The sequence below is a fragment of the Pseudopipra pipra genome, unplaced genomic scaffold (genome assembly GCF_036250125.1).
Source record: "Pseudopipra pipra isolate bDixPip1 unplaced genomic scaffold, bDixPip1.hap1 HAP1_SCAFFOLD_136, whole genome shotgun sequence".
Lineage (NCBI taxonomy): Eukaryota > Metazoa > Chordata > Aves > Passeriformes > Pipridae > Pseudopipra > Pseudopipra pipra.
Genome location: NW_026990615.1, coordinates 23,008 through 36,314, shown reverse-complemented (window position 1 = coordinate 36,314; position 13,307 = coordinate 23,008).

The following is a 13,307-nucleotide window of genomic DNA, read 5'->3' as shown; positions in this document are numbered from 1 at the left end:
ACAGAGGGCAGAAAAGTGGCTGACTGATAGCAGGTTGTTGAAATATGAGAGTATCTTATTGAACACTTCTAAGTTAGAATTAGAAGTAACTCATTTACAGAATCCAGCTCAGTTTTTGTATGGTGAACCTCAGGGAGATGTGGTACATGATTGTACACAGGTAATAAATTTTCAGACAAAAATTAGGGAAGATTTGGAAGAAGAGGAATTAGATACAGGTGAAAAACTTTACATTGATGGTTCATCTAGAGTGATAGATGGAAGAAGGAGATCAGGCTATGCTATAGTGGATGGAGTTACCCTTCAAGTCAAAGAATCTGGATCTTTGTGTAGTACGTGGTCGGCTCAAGTATGTGAACTATATGCCTTGTTAAGATCTCTTCAGTTGTTGGAAGGAAAGATAGGAACCATTTTCACGGACTCCAAGTATGCTTTTAGAGTAGTACACACTTTTAAAAAAATATGGGAAGAGAGAGGACTAATAAATACCAAAGGAAAAGGGCTGGTACATGAAAGCATGATTCGAGAAGTGTTAAAAGCCCTAAGGGGTCCAAAACAAATTGCAGTGGTGTACGTAAAAAGTCATCAAAAGGGATTGAAAGTGACAGTCAGAGGAAACAATCTAGCAGACGCTGAGGCAAAGAGAGCAGCTTTGTTATTAGTACGTGAACAAGAATCGGGAAGTGAGCAGGTTCCTAAGTCTTTTAGCAAACAAGAGAAAGAAAAGTTGTTGCAAGTCGGTGCAAGAGAGGAACAAGGAAAGTGGTTGTTATCAGATGGAAGAGAGGTGATTCCTAAGGGCTTTGCCCATAGAATTATGAGAAGGTTGCATGAGCAGACGCATTGGAGTACCCAGGCGTTGGTGGACCATTTTGAAAATAGATATGTATGTGTAGGAGTGTATGATATAGCCAAGAAAGTTTTGGAGGGATGCCTGACTTGTAAGAAGGTGAATAAAGGGTATTTAAGAGAAAGAATTAAGGGTGGAAGGGAATTGGCAAAAAGACCATTTGAGAGAATCCAAGTCGACTTTACGGAATTACCAAGAGTGGGGAGGTATCGATACCTATTAGTGTTAGTGGATCATTTGACGCATTTTGTAGAGGCCTTTCCCACTGCTCGGTGTACAGCTAAAGTGGTATCTAAAATCCTATTAGAGGAAATTGTACCTAGATATGGTGTAATTACTGCAATAGACTCAGACAGGGGAACTCACTTCACTTCGTGAGTAATTAAAGAAGTAATAGAGCTGCTAGGGACCAAGTGGGAATACCATACCCCTTGGCATCCTCAAAGTTCAGGAAGAGTAGAAAGAATGAATGGGGAAATTAAAAAACACCTGACTAAATTGATGCTGGAGACAAGAATGAATTGGATAAAGTGTCTCCCTTTGACATTACTATACATTAGAACTCAACCTCGGACAGATACTGGTATTTCACCATTTGAAATGTTGTATGGCATGCCTTATGAGTTTGGGACCCCAGTAGACCATCCGAAGGTTGAAGATACCCATTTAAGAGGATATATTATAGAGTTAATGAAGAGGAGACAAGAACTAAGAAAGAAAGGACTTGTAACTCAGAGACCACCTTTAGACTTGGCTATACATAAATTCCAGCCGGGTGATCAGGTGTTAATTAAAACCTGGAGAGAAACATCACTAACTCCACAGTGGGAGGGGCCATTTGTTGTTCTTCTCACTACAGACACTGCAGTAAGGACAGCTGAGCGAGGGTGGACCCATGCCTCACGAGTGAAAGGACCAGTAAAAGATTTGGAATGGAAAGTGACTTCGAATCCTGGGAACTTGCAGATGAAGATTAAGAGAGTGCGGCCCACAGATGAACTTTGAAGAAGAGGTTGTAAGGCCCAGCCTGTATTCTTTCTTCCAGATACCCCAAGGACAGACTTTAAGGAGAGCGTATTATGTTCCCTGGAATTTAGAGGGAATACCCGAACAGACTGGAGGTTCAGGACTGTATAGAATAGTTGGAACTCAAACGGTTTTGCCTTTTTGCTGCGAGGTGGAAACAGACATACCAGGCGGACGCGACCCACATGGAATATCCTGCATAAAACATCCCGGGTCTACTCATTACAACTGGGTAGTGTGTAAGTGCAAGAAGTGTGGTAAACAGTGGTGCTGTGTCTCAATCAGGGGACAACCTCATTGTATGAGGTGTAGAACAGGTTCTACTGAATCTATAAGAGAACAATTAGCTAACGCGGAAATAATAAAGGCATTTTGTGGTTGGGAGTGGTTAGTCCCAGAAACTTGGGAGGTGTATGAAAATAATTGGAATAGAGTACTGATAGAACTGTGCCGTACTAGATTCTCATGGAAATTGGAAAAACCAAGTTGAAGGAGATATATTGACTTACTGGGGCTACTTGACAAAATTCAAAAACTCAAAATAGAAGAGTCCCGACCTGAATTGGTGGAAGACGATAGAGCAATTTAATCAGTATTCCCTGAAGAATACCTCTGCTGCCAAGAAGAGCTAGAACCTCGTTGTTCCCTGCACAGGAACAGACGAAGGAAGGTAGAGGGGTAGGTGTGTGGGAAATAAGAATCACTGATAATACAGGGATGGGACTCAGAAACAGAATGGGGCAAAAATTGGCAATAATCATTGGAACAATATTTTTTATGAGTCTTCTGGAATGTGCCCACCAACCATTTGAATGGACCATGATTAGGTCAAAAGATTCTAAGGAAAATGATAACTGCTATAAGCCCTAGATTCAATGTGACCGTTTGTGACTTACTAATGGCCAATATACCCCAGGAATGTGGACAGGGAGGAAAGAAGCCCTCTGTGACAGTTAACAAAAGACCTACATATTGGTGCCCGACCTCTAACCCAGGGAAGTCTTTTTGTAATTACCCAGGGCATTATCATTGCGGATATTGGGGCTATGAAACAATAGCTACTGCTTGGAGGCCAGAAAAGCCAGATAAGTACTTACGGGTGCAGTGGGGACCAAAGCCCCAGGAATCATGGATGAAGGAGGACTTCAAGGAGCTCATCCAACAAGTGAAAGCTTTGCGTGAAGATCTCCAGAAAGGGCAGGAATCCAGTAAGTGTGATATTCAGCTGCTCATAGAAGGCCTGAAGAAGGAACAGGGTGAGCAGGGCCATTCCCAAGCACTTCCATCTCTCTCAACACCAAAGCTGCTCTACAGGCAAAGCACTGTGAGAGCTCGTCCTGCACAGCTCCTCAAAGGGGCTGGAGAAGGACGGCCCTGACATGGGGCACAGCTTTTGTGCTGCCTGACCCTGAAACAGCTCCCTGCTGAAGTGTTCTCTGCAGGTGGTCATGGCCACCCTTGTCTCCCTCATCTCTGCAGAGAGTGTGTGCTGTGAGTTCTCTGATCCCCTGATCCTTGTTAAGGTTCCCCCCTTGCAGTCCTGTCAGCGTCTCTCTCCCTTTCCCCACTCCCCTTCTCCCACTCCCCACTCCTGGGGCCGTGTTGGGGCACATGTGGTCCCAGCCTTGTCTTCCTGTTGAAGATCCACAAGGAGACCCAGCTCCATGAGCACTGCAGGTGTCTCTGAGCACAGGGGCCTGTGGAGAACAGCTCTCCCTGAAGGAGCTGGTGCTGGGAAGGGAAGGAGTGAGCGGGGGCACAGACACCCCAGTGGGCCTGCTGAGCCCCAGATGGTGCTCCTGGGCCTGGCTCAGGCAGGACACAGTGTGTGTTGGGGCACAGCCTGTTGCACCCCGGGCAGGGAAAGGTGAGACAAGATGGGCCTCACCTGCCTGGGGGTCCTGTTCTTGCTGCAGGAGCAAAACTGTGGCAGTGAGCAGCCCAGAACAGTCCAGGCCTTTGGGCTGTTCTCGGCTCCCATTCCCATCTAATGCACTGTTCCCGTGGCCAGGTGGTCCAGGAGGAGGAAGAGCAGCCTCAAACCATTGCCTCCCGTGCGATGTTCTCAGCGACTTCAGGACAAACAAAACCTGGAGCTCAGCAGAGCCGAGGCCAAAGGAAACTCTCCCCCTCAGCGTGTGACACGATCCCAGGCCGCAGCCTCTGTCAGGAGCTCCAAGGTGGTCTCTGAGCCACCTCCTGCCCTGCAGGCAGTGGGGAAGGACCCCTGGGTGGCAGCTGATCAGACTGGCACTGCGGTGCCCCTCCAGAGGAGCACAGCCAGGCCGGCAGAGCTGCTCCCCACGAGCTCAGGGGATGGCTCTCCTGAGGAACGTGGCATTCCCAAATCCCTGCCGGTGCCCACAGCCCCTGAGCTAGTGGTTCCCTCTGCTCCCGAGGCCAGTGAGGCTGTGTCTGAGCTGCGGGTAAAGGCAGCCAATGTCACCATCAACCTTAGCCCTAGGATACACCAGGCAACCTGACAAGGTTGCCGTTCTGCTTAAAGCCCTTCCCGCAGACAGTGCAGCGGAAGGGCCTCTCATCCCTGTGCGTCCGCTCATGCCTGAGGAGAATTGAGCTGTTCCTAAAGCTCTTCCCACATTCCTCACAGAGGTAGGGCTGTTCCCCAGTGTGGATGCGCTGGTGGGTGATGAGGTTGGAGCTACCATGGTCTGCTACCATGGCAACTATCATACATTCCATTCCTACGGTCGGTTACCATGACAACCATCAGACATTCCTGTTGCTACAGTCAGTTACCATGGCAACCAGCATCCATTCCCACTGCGACCATTGGTTACCATGGCAACCAGCATCCATTCCCATTGTGATGGTCACTTACCGTGGCAACCATCATACAGTCACGTTGCTGTGGTCACATTCCATGACAACCAGCATCCATTCCTGTTTCTACAGTCAGTTACCATGGCAACCATCATACAGTCACGTTGCTACGGTCACATTCCATGACAACCAGCATCCATTCCCGTTTCTACAGTCAGTTACCATGGGAACCCTCACACATTCCCATTGTCATGGTCGGTTATCGTGGCAACCATCACACATTCCCATCGCTATGGTCGGTTACCATGGCAACCACCATACAGTCCCATTTGTTACGGCCAGTTACCATGGCAACCATCGTATATTCCCGTTGCTACACTCAGTTACCAGGGCTACCATTGTATATTCCCATTGCTGCAGTCAGTTACCAGGGCAACAATCACACATTCCCGTTGCTACGGTCAGTTACCATGGCAACCATTGTACATTGTCATTGCTATAGTCAGTTACCATGGCAACCATCACATTTTTCCATTGCTACTTTCAGTTACCATGGCAACCATCATACATTCCCATTGCCATGGTCAGTTACCATGGCAACCATCGTATATTCCCATTACTACGGTCAGTTACCATGGCAACTATCATACATTCCCATTGTTACGCTCAGTTACCATGGCAACCATCATACGTCCCACTGCTACAGTCAGATACCATGGCAACCATCACACACTTGTGTTGCTACGGTCGGTTACCATGGCAAACAGCAAACATTCTGGTTGCTAGGGTCAGTTACCATGGCAACCAGCAGACATTCGCATTGCCCATGTCAGTTCCCATGGCAACCATCAGACATTCTCTTATAGGTCAGGAATTTAAGAGAGTTTGTCTTTCCCCTGCCCCCCCAGTGTAGGAGAGACGCAGTTGGAGTGGAAAAGGGGGAGATGGGCTCAAAGGCTTTCCTGAAGTCACAAGAGACACATCCCCAGCCTTTCCCTCAGCTACTGAGGGGCTCATTGTGTCAGAGGAGGAGACCAGGTTGGTCAGGCAGGACCTGCCTTTCCCAACCCCACCCTGGCTGGGCCTGATCCCCCTGCCCCAGGGTGGAAACACAGTCCAACCGTCTGTCATGGACTGATCCAGGCCACACTAGAGAAGGGTGAGGCTCCCGAACACATCCAGTACATCCATGACATCATTGGAGGGGGGGACACAGCTGAAGAAGTTTTCAAGAAAGGACAGAAGATCATCCAGATTCTCCTCCAGGCCGGTTTTGCCACCAAGAAGAGCAAAGTCAAGGGACCTGCCCAAGAGATCCAATTCCTAGGGGTGAAATGGCAAATGGACGACGCCAGATACCAACAGACGTCATCAACAAGATTGTAACCATGGCTCCACCCACAAACAAGGAAGAGACCCAAGCTTTTCTGGGAGCCACAGGCTTCTGGAGGATGCACATCCCAGAGTACAGTCAGATTGTCAGCCCTCTTTACTTTGTGACCCGTAAAAAGAACAATTTCCAGTGGGGTCCTGAGCAACAACAAGCTTTCAGGCAGATCAAGCAAGAAATTGCTCTTGGACCAGATGTAAAGAATGTTCTCTACACTGCAGCTGGAGATAAAGGTCCCTCCTGGAGCCTCTGGCCAAAGGTGCCCGGCGAGACGCGAGGGCGACCACTGGGTTTCTGGAGCCGAAGCTACAGAGGTTCTGAGGCCAATTCCACCCCTGTGGAGAAGGAAATCTTAGCGGCGTATGAAGGCATACGAGCAGCTTCAGAGGGAATTGGTACCGAAGCACAGCTCTTCCTGGCACCCCGATTACCAGTCCTGAGCTGGATGTTCAAAGGGAAGGTGCCCCCTACGCATCATGCCACCGATGCCACGTGGAGCAAGTGGATCGCTTTGATTACACAACGTGTCCGAACCGGGAACTCGAATCGCCCTGGCGTCTTGGAAATCATAACCAACTGGCCTGAAGGTGGGAACTTCAGTCTGGCAGAAGAAGAAGGAGAACCAGCGAGCCGAGCTGAAGAAGCTCTGCCATTTGATCAGCTGCCAGACCAAGAGACACGCCCTGCCCTTTTCACCGATGGCTCCTGCCGTACTGTAGGGAGGAGCTGGAAGTGGAAAGCAGCCGTTTGGAGTCCCACCCGACGAGTGGCGGAAGCCACTGAAGGTAAAGGCGAATCGAGTCAGTTTGTGGAACTCAAAGCAGTCCAATTGGCCCTGGATATGGCAGAGAGAGAAGGATGGCCAAGGCTCTACCTGTACACCGATTCGTGGATGAGAGCCAACCCCCTGTGGGGGTGGCTAGACTGGTGGAAAGAGGTGAATTGGAAGCGTAGAGGAAAACCCATCTGGGCTGCTGATCTGTGGCAAGACATCGCTGCCAGAGTGAAGAAACCGAACGTGAGAGTCCGCCGTGTAGATGCCCACGTGCCCAAGAAACGAGCTAATGAGGAACATGCTAATAACAGACAGGCAGACCGAGCTGCACAGGGCAAGGTATCACAAGCAGACCTAGACTGGCAGCAGAAGGGAGAATTGTTCCTAGCTCGATGGGCCCGTGATGTTTCAGGTCATCAGGGCCGAGATGCCACTCCTAGATGGGCACGAGACCGAGGGGTGGATTTAGCCATGGATATCATCTCTCAAGTTATCCGTGACTGTGAAACCTGTGCCGCTATTAAGCAGGCAAAAAGGTTGAAGCCCCTGTGGTATGGTGGACGCTGGGAGAAGTATAAATATGGGAGGCCTGGCAGATTGACTATATCATGTTGCCACAGACCCGCCAAGGTAAACGCTGTGTGCTTCCCATGGTGGAAGCAACCACAGGATGGTTGGAAACATATTCGGTACCGCAGGCAACAGCCCAAACACCATTCTAGGTCTGGAGAAGCAGGTCCTGTGGAGACATGGCACTCCAGAGAGGATTGAGTCAGACAACAGGACTCATTTCAAGAACAGCCCAGTAGCCCCTTGGGCACAGGAGCATGGGATTGAATGGGTCTATCACATTCCATATCAGGCACCTGCTGCAGGAAAAGTAGAAAGGTGTAATGGACTGATGTCCCCAACCCCAGGTGTCCCCCCAGGAGCCCCCTGTGCCCCCCCAAAGGCTCGCCCTGGGACTTCTGGGTGCAGATGTGGGAGCTCCGGGAAAAGCTGCGCCAGGCCCAGAAGTGACTCCGGAAACTGCAGAAAGAAAAACGTAGCCTGGAGCAAAAGAACCAGCTACTCCAGGAGTCCAGGGAGCAGCTCAAGGAGTCCACAGAGACTCTACATCAGGAGCTCAGGGAGCGGGAGAGGAGAGAGAGCACCCTGAGCTCCAGAGTACGGTGAGCAAAGCACCGAAACCTCCCCCGAAACTGCCCCAAATCCAGCAAAATCCGCCCAAATCCCGTAAAAAACGCCATCAAAATCCATCCAAGTCCCTCCAAATCCCCCTGAAATCCACTCAAAATCCCAGGAAATCCTGCAGAACTGAGCTGAAATCCATTGAAATGGAGCAAAAATCCTTCCAAACCCACTCCAAATCTGTCAAAGATCCACCGAAAATCCCCCTCCAGCCGGAGCTGTGGGAAAGCTGCCTCTGAGTGGGGTGAGGGAACCACCAAAATTCCCCTGAAATCCACCCAAACCCCCGCAAATTCCATCAAGAATCCCTCAAAACCTTCTGAAAATCCACAAAAATTGACCTCAAGTCCACGCAAGTCAACCCCAAACCCCTCAAGATCCCACAGAATTTCCCCCAAAAGCCTTCCAAAAATTCCCCAATTCCCTCCAACTTCTCCACAATTTCCCCAAATCGCCCCAAATTCCAGAGATTTCCTCAAAATCCCTCAACATGGGAATTTTCTGAGATTCTCTCAAGGATCTCCACAGAAATTCCCCAAAACCCTTCGACAAATTCCCCAATTCCCCACCAAGCCCCCTCCAAAATCGCATCAATTCCCTCCAAATTGCCTTCAAATCCCCCAAGCCCCTCGAGGTTTGGGAATTCCAATTTGGGAATTTGGGGGATTCAGGGGGAAATTTGGGGGGAAATTCAGGGGATTTGGGGGCATTCAGGGCAAAGATCAGGGAATTTGAAAGGGGTTTGGGGGGAAATTTGAGGGGATTCAGGGGGAAATTCCAGGCATTTGGGGGGTCAGAGGGGGGTTTGGGAAGGGATTTGGTGGGAATTCAGGGGGAAATTCAGGAAAATTCAGGGCATTTGGGGGATCAGAGGGAGGATTTGGGAAGAACTTTGGAATTCTAAGGGGGAGTTGGAAATTCCGGGGACTCGGGACTTTTGGGGGGGGGGGGGGTTTGGAAAGAGGTTTGATGGGAATTTGGGGGAGATTCAGGGAGAAATTCTGGGACTTTCCCGCAGCTCCCTGGAGTCGGAGCTGGAGCAGCGTCTGCGGGAGGAGGAGCAGCGGCAGAACGAGACGAGCTCGAACATCTCGGAGAACACAGAGGTTTGTGGGGGGCCTGGAATTCCCAAAAACTTACGGGGGAAAAAACCGTGGAAATCCGGAGCCGTTTGGGTGCTTTGTGGGGCGAAATCCGCCAGGGGGCGCCAACGCGGAGGAAAAAAAGGCGGGAAAATCTGAGGGTGGCAGCAATTCCCGGTCTTTTGAGCCCAAAATTCCTCATGGGGGGCCCGAAAACATGGGAAGAGTCAAGGAAAAAAGGCAAGAAATGGGAATTGGCACCAGTGTTGCTGGTTTTTGAACTGAAAACACCTCAGAATTTGGGAAAAATGGGAAAAAAAATCGGGGATTTGCTCCGATTTCGGCTTTCTTTTTGGCATCAAAAGCCCATCCCAAAAAATCGGGAAAGATTGGGAAAAATGGGGAATTTGCACCAGGTCTGGCGGCTTTGTGCCCGAAATCCACCAGTGGTGCCAAAAAGAAAAAGGTGGGAAAATGGGGGTTTGCACCGATTTTGAGCTTTGTGGCATTGAAATCTCTCAGGGAGCACCACAGAATTTGGGAAAAGAAGAAAAAAAGGGAATTTTCCACCCAAAATCCCTTGGGGGGAGCACCTCAAAATTCTCATGGGAAAAATGGAAATTTTTACCAGTTTCACGATTTTTCGGCCAAAAATCCCACCGAGGATGCTGAAAATCTGAGAAAAAAATTTGGAATTTTTACCAATTGTGCTGCTTTTGGCATCAAAATCCCTCAGGAGGTCCCTCAAAAATCTGGAAAAAATGGCACTTTTTTACCCGTTCTGCCATTTTGGCATCAAAATCCGCTTCGTGGCACCTCAAAATTTGCAAAAAGTCAGGAAAACCTTGGGAATTTTGCCCCGATTCTGCCGTTTTTTTCCCTTTTGGTGCCATTTCCCCCCCGTTCCTCCCCAGGCTCATCGGAGGCGGGTCGAGGACCATCTCCACCTGCAGAAGGACCAGATGGCCGCGCTCCAGGAGGTGGAAAGATGGCAAAAATCCCTCCTGGATCAGCAGGACGAACGGATCCACCAGCTGGAGATGGAGCGACGCCGCCTCCACAATGACATCCAGGAGCCCAAAGTGGGCCCGGGGCAGAGGGAGGGATTTTATGAGGGGAACCCCCTGTAAACTTTCCCAAAATCCCTAAATCCCGTATTTTTCCCCGTTTTCCAGGACAACATCCCCGTGTTCTGCCGCGTGCGTCCCGTGCTGCCGGAGGAGTCGGAGCGGCAGCGGGGGCTGCAGCACCTGCACTTCTCCCCGCAGAACTGCACAACATCATTGTCAGCCAGCCCGATGAGGGGAGAAGGGCTGCACCCAAAAATGCCCTTTTTCCCCTCAGAAACCCCTTTTTTGCCTTCAAAAATGTCATTTTTTCCCTCAAAAATTACTTTTTTCCCTCTCAAAAATGGCCCTTTTTCCCCTAAAAATTTTGTTTTTTCTCCCTCAAAAATGTTGGGTTTTCCCCTCAAAAATCCCTTTTTCCCCCTGCAAAAACATTTGAAGGGGTTTGGTGGAGTTTTGGGGGGATTTGGGATGGAATTTAGGTTGGAGTTGGGGGGGTTTGGAGGGTCCGGGGGGCAGTTGGGGGGTATTTGAGGGGGTTTGGGGGTCACTGGGGGAGTTTTGGGGGATCCTCGGGGGCATTTGAAGGGGTTTGGGGGGTCCCAGAGGGAATTTGGGGGGTGACAGAGGGGGCTTGGGGGGTCTGGGGAGAGGTTTGAGGAGGTCACAGAGGGGCTTGGGGGGGTCCAGGGGAAGTTTTGGGTGGGATTCAGGGGGGTTTGGGGAGGTCGCAGAGGGAATTTTGGGGGGTCACGGGAGCATTTGAGGGGGCTTGGTGGTCACTGGAGGGGTTTTGGGGGGTCATGGGGGGTCTGGGGGGTCTTGAGGCTGGTTTTGGGGGTCTCACCCGCCCCCATCCCCCCCCAGGTGAAAGACCGCGTGATCGGCACCCCCAAGCCCAACAGAAAGTGACATCAAGCCCCGCCCTTCGCTCCGCCCTTCACCCCGCTCTTATCTTGTTTTTAAAAACAAAAGAATTAATAAAGATTTGCGTGTGCTCAGCGCTGATTGGCTGCCGCTGTCACCTGTCTTGCCCAAAATGGCCGCGCTTTGTTCCTCCTTAAGGAGAATCCCGCTTGCTGATGTTATAAGTGATCTAAAGAAATTTGCTGCTCAAAATGGGAAAAAGTTAATCCAGTTGCTGTATTGTGTTAACTGCTTTGTTGGAATTACAAGTTGACGAGTTGTGCAATGCCTAACCACAAGTTCTGTAAGTTGTGGAATGATTAACACAACGCAAGAATGATTTAGCATATTGTATTTTGGAGATGTTTGTTCTAAGCACATTAATAGGAACCAATATGGAGGGGTAGACCACGAGGAGTCCGAGTGATCAACCGTCATCCTGATGGAAATTTCCAGGACCACGGCTTCATAGAAATCAATGACTTTGAAATTCTTGGTGGACACCCCTCAGCAACGGCGATTGCCCCCGAAAGGAGGAACCAACCCCAAGCTGGCCCACGAAGAGGGAACCAAGCAGGATGCAGCCCGCGAAACCTCCACCAATGGACTGATGCCATGACTTTGGGGGGAGGTGACAACAGAGGGTAGAACAAGTGCTGTTTCTGTTCCTCTTTGCCGACCGCGGTAGGAACTGAGGTTTCCTCCAGTCGCCCGGCTGGCCGCTTTTGCTTGTTGGCATTAATAAATCTTTTATTACCTTGCAACCCAAATTATAGTCTCGTTTCACTTATTACACTGATTGGCTGCGCCCGTACGGCGACGCGGTGGCCGCCATTTTGCTCCGCCTGTTGTCAGCAAATGGTCCCATTTACACCTTAATTCGGGCTGAGGCATCTCTCCCTAATGGGATCAGAACACCTGGGCAGGGACACCTTCCCCCACACCAGCTGGCTCCAACCCCGTCCAACCCGGCCTTGGACACTTCCCACGGTGGGGCAGCCACAGCTTCTCTGGGCAACCTGGCCCAGGGCCTCACCTCCCTCCCAGGGAACAACTTCTCCCCAAAAGTCTCATCTCCCAGAGGTCACTCCCTGGGGCCAGGCTGCAGTGTGTTCCTCCCCAGCACTGCCTGCCTGCAACAGCCTGGGCCGACACAGGAGGGCTTCCCCTCGCCCACCCCCACCTAAGGCAGCAGCTGCTCTGGGCTGTTCCTCACAGATCCCTGTGCCATCAGCTGCAAAGCTCTCAGCAAGGCTGTCCTAAAGGAAGCTGCCCTGGGAAAGCCAACGTGCTGCAGCTCCAACGGGAAAAGAATCCCAGAATCAGGAAGGTTGCAAAAGAGCTCCAAGATCATCGAGTCCAACTGGGACCTCTCCCAGGTGGCTCCCTGAATCCCTGTAACCAAGCCCCGGCACTGGGCTCTGCGTGTGGCACCGGAGAGCCGAGGGGCCCTGGCCCTCAGCCACTGCCGTCCTTGCCATGGCCCTCACACATCGCCCCTCAGCACTGAGCCATCGCCCCTAGGCATGGCCCCTCAGCCACCTCCCTCAGCCCTCACCCTCAGTGCCCTCGCCCTCAGCCCTCACCCTCAGTGCCCTCGCCCTCAGCCATCGCCCCTCAGCCCTCAGCCATTGCCCTCAATCCCAACTCCCTTTGAAATCCAGCCCGGGGCTCGCCCCGGCCTCACACAGGGAGCTGCCGCGCTCCAGCTGTCGCTCAGCACTGGGGGGAGATTTGTGCTCGCCCCCGGGCTGGGGGTTTGCAGCTGCTGTTTCAGTCCCTTTGTAGAGCCTGCCTGTGAAGAGAAGCCCCCCAGGAGAGCAGAGCCCGCTGCAGGAGCCAACATCCTCACCCTAACCAAGGGATGACACAGCACTTAGTGCTGCAAAGATTGCAGCTGTTCCCAGGGCACAAAGAAAGCTGAAACTGCTCCACTTGCCATTTGCTTGCCCATCTTGTTCTAAAATAACATCCCAAGATGTCAGTGTTCGAGACAATGGCTCAGATTGAGGTGGACTGTGCTGGGGAGCCTTTTAAACCCAGCCTCCTACCTGACCTCACTGCTGCTGGAGTTGCATGGACAGCGCTTGGAGTCTTTCACTTGGATTCGTATGTTTCCTAGAACGTTCCCGTTTCTTGGTTTGCTGTTCAGTGGAGATAAGGATGTTCTTCCAAGTGAGAGCTCTCCTCCAGTCTTTTCTTCAGCTCCAGAAATGGAGCAGCTTCATCAGGCACT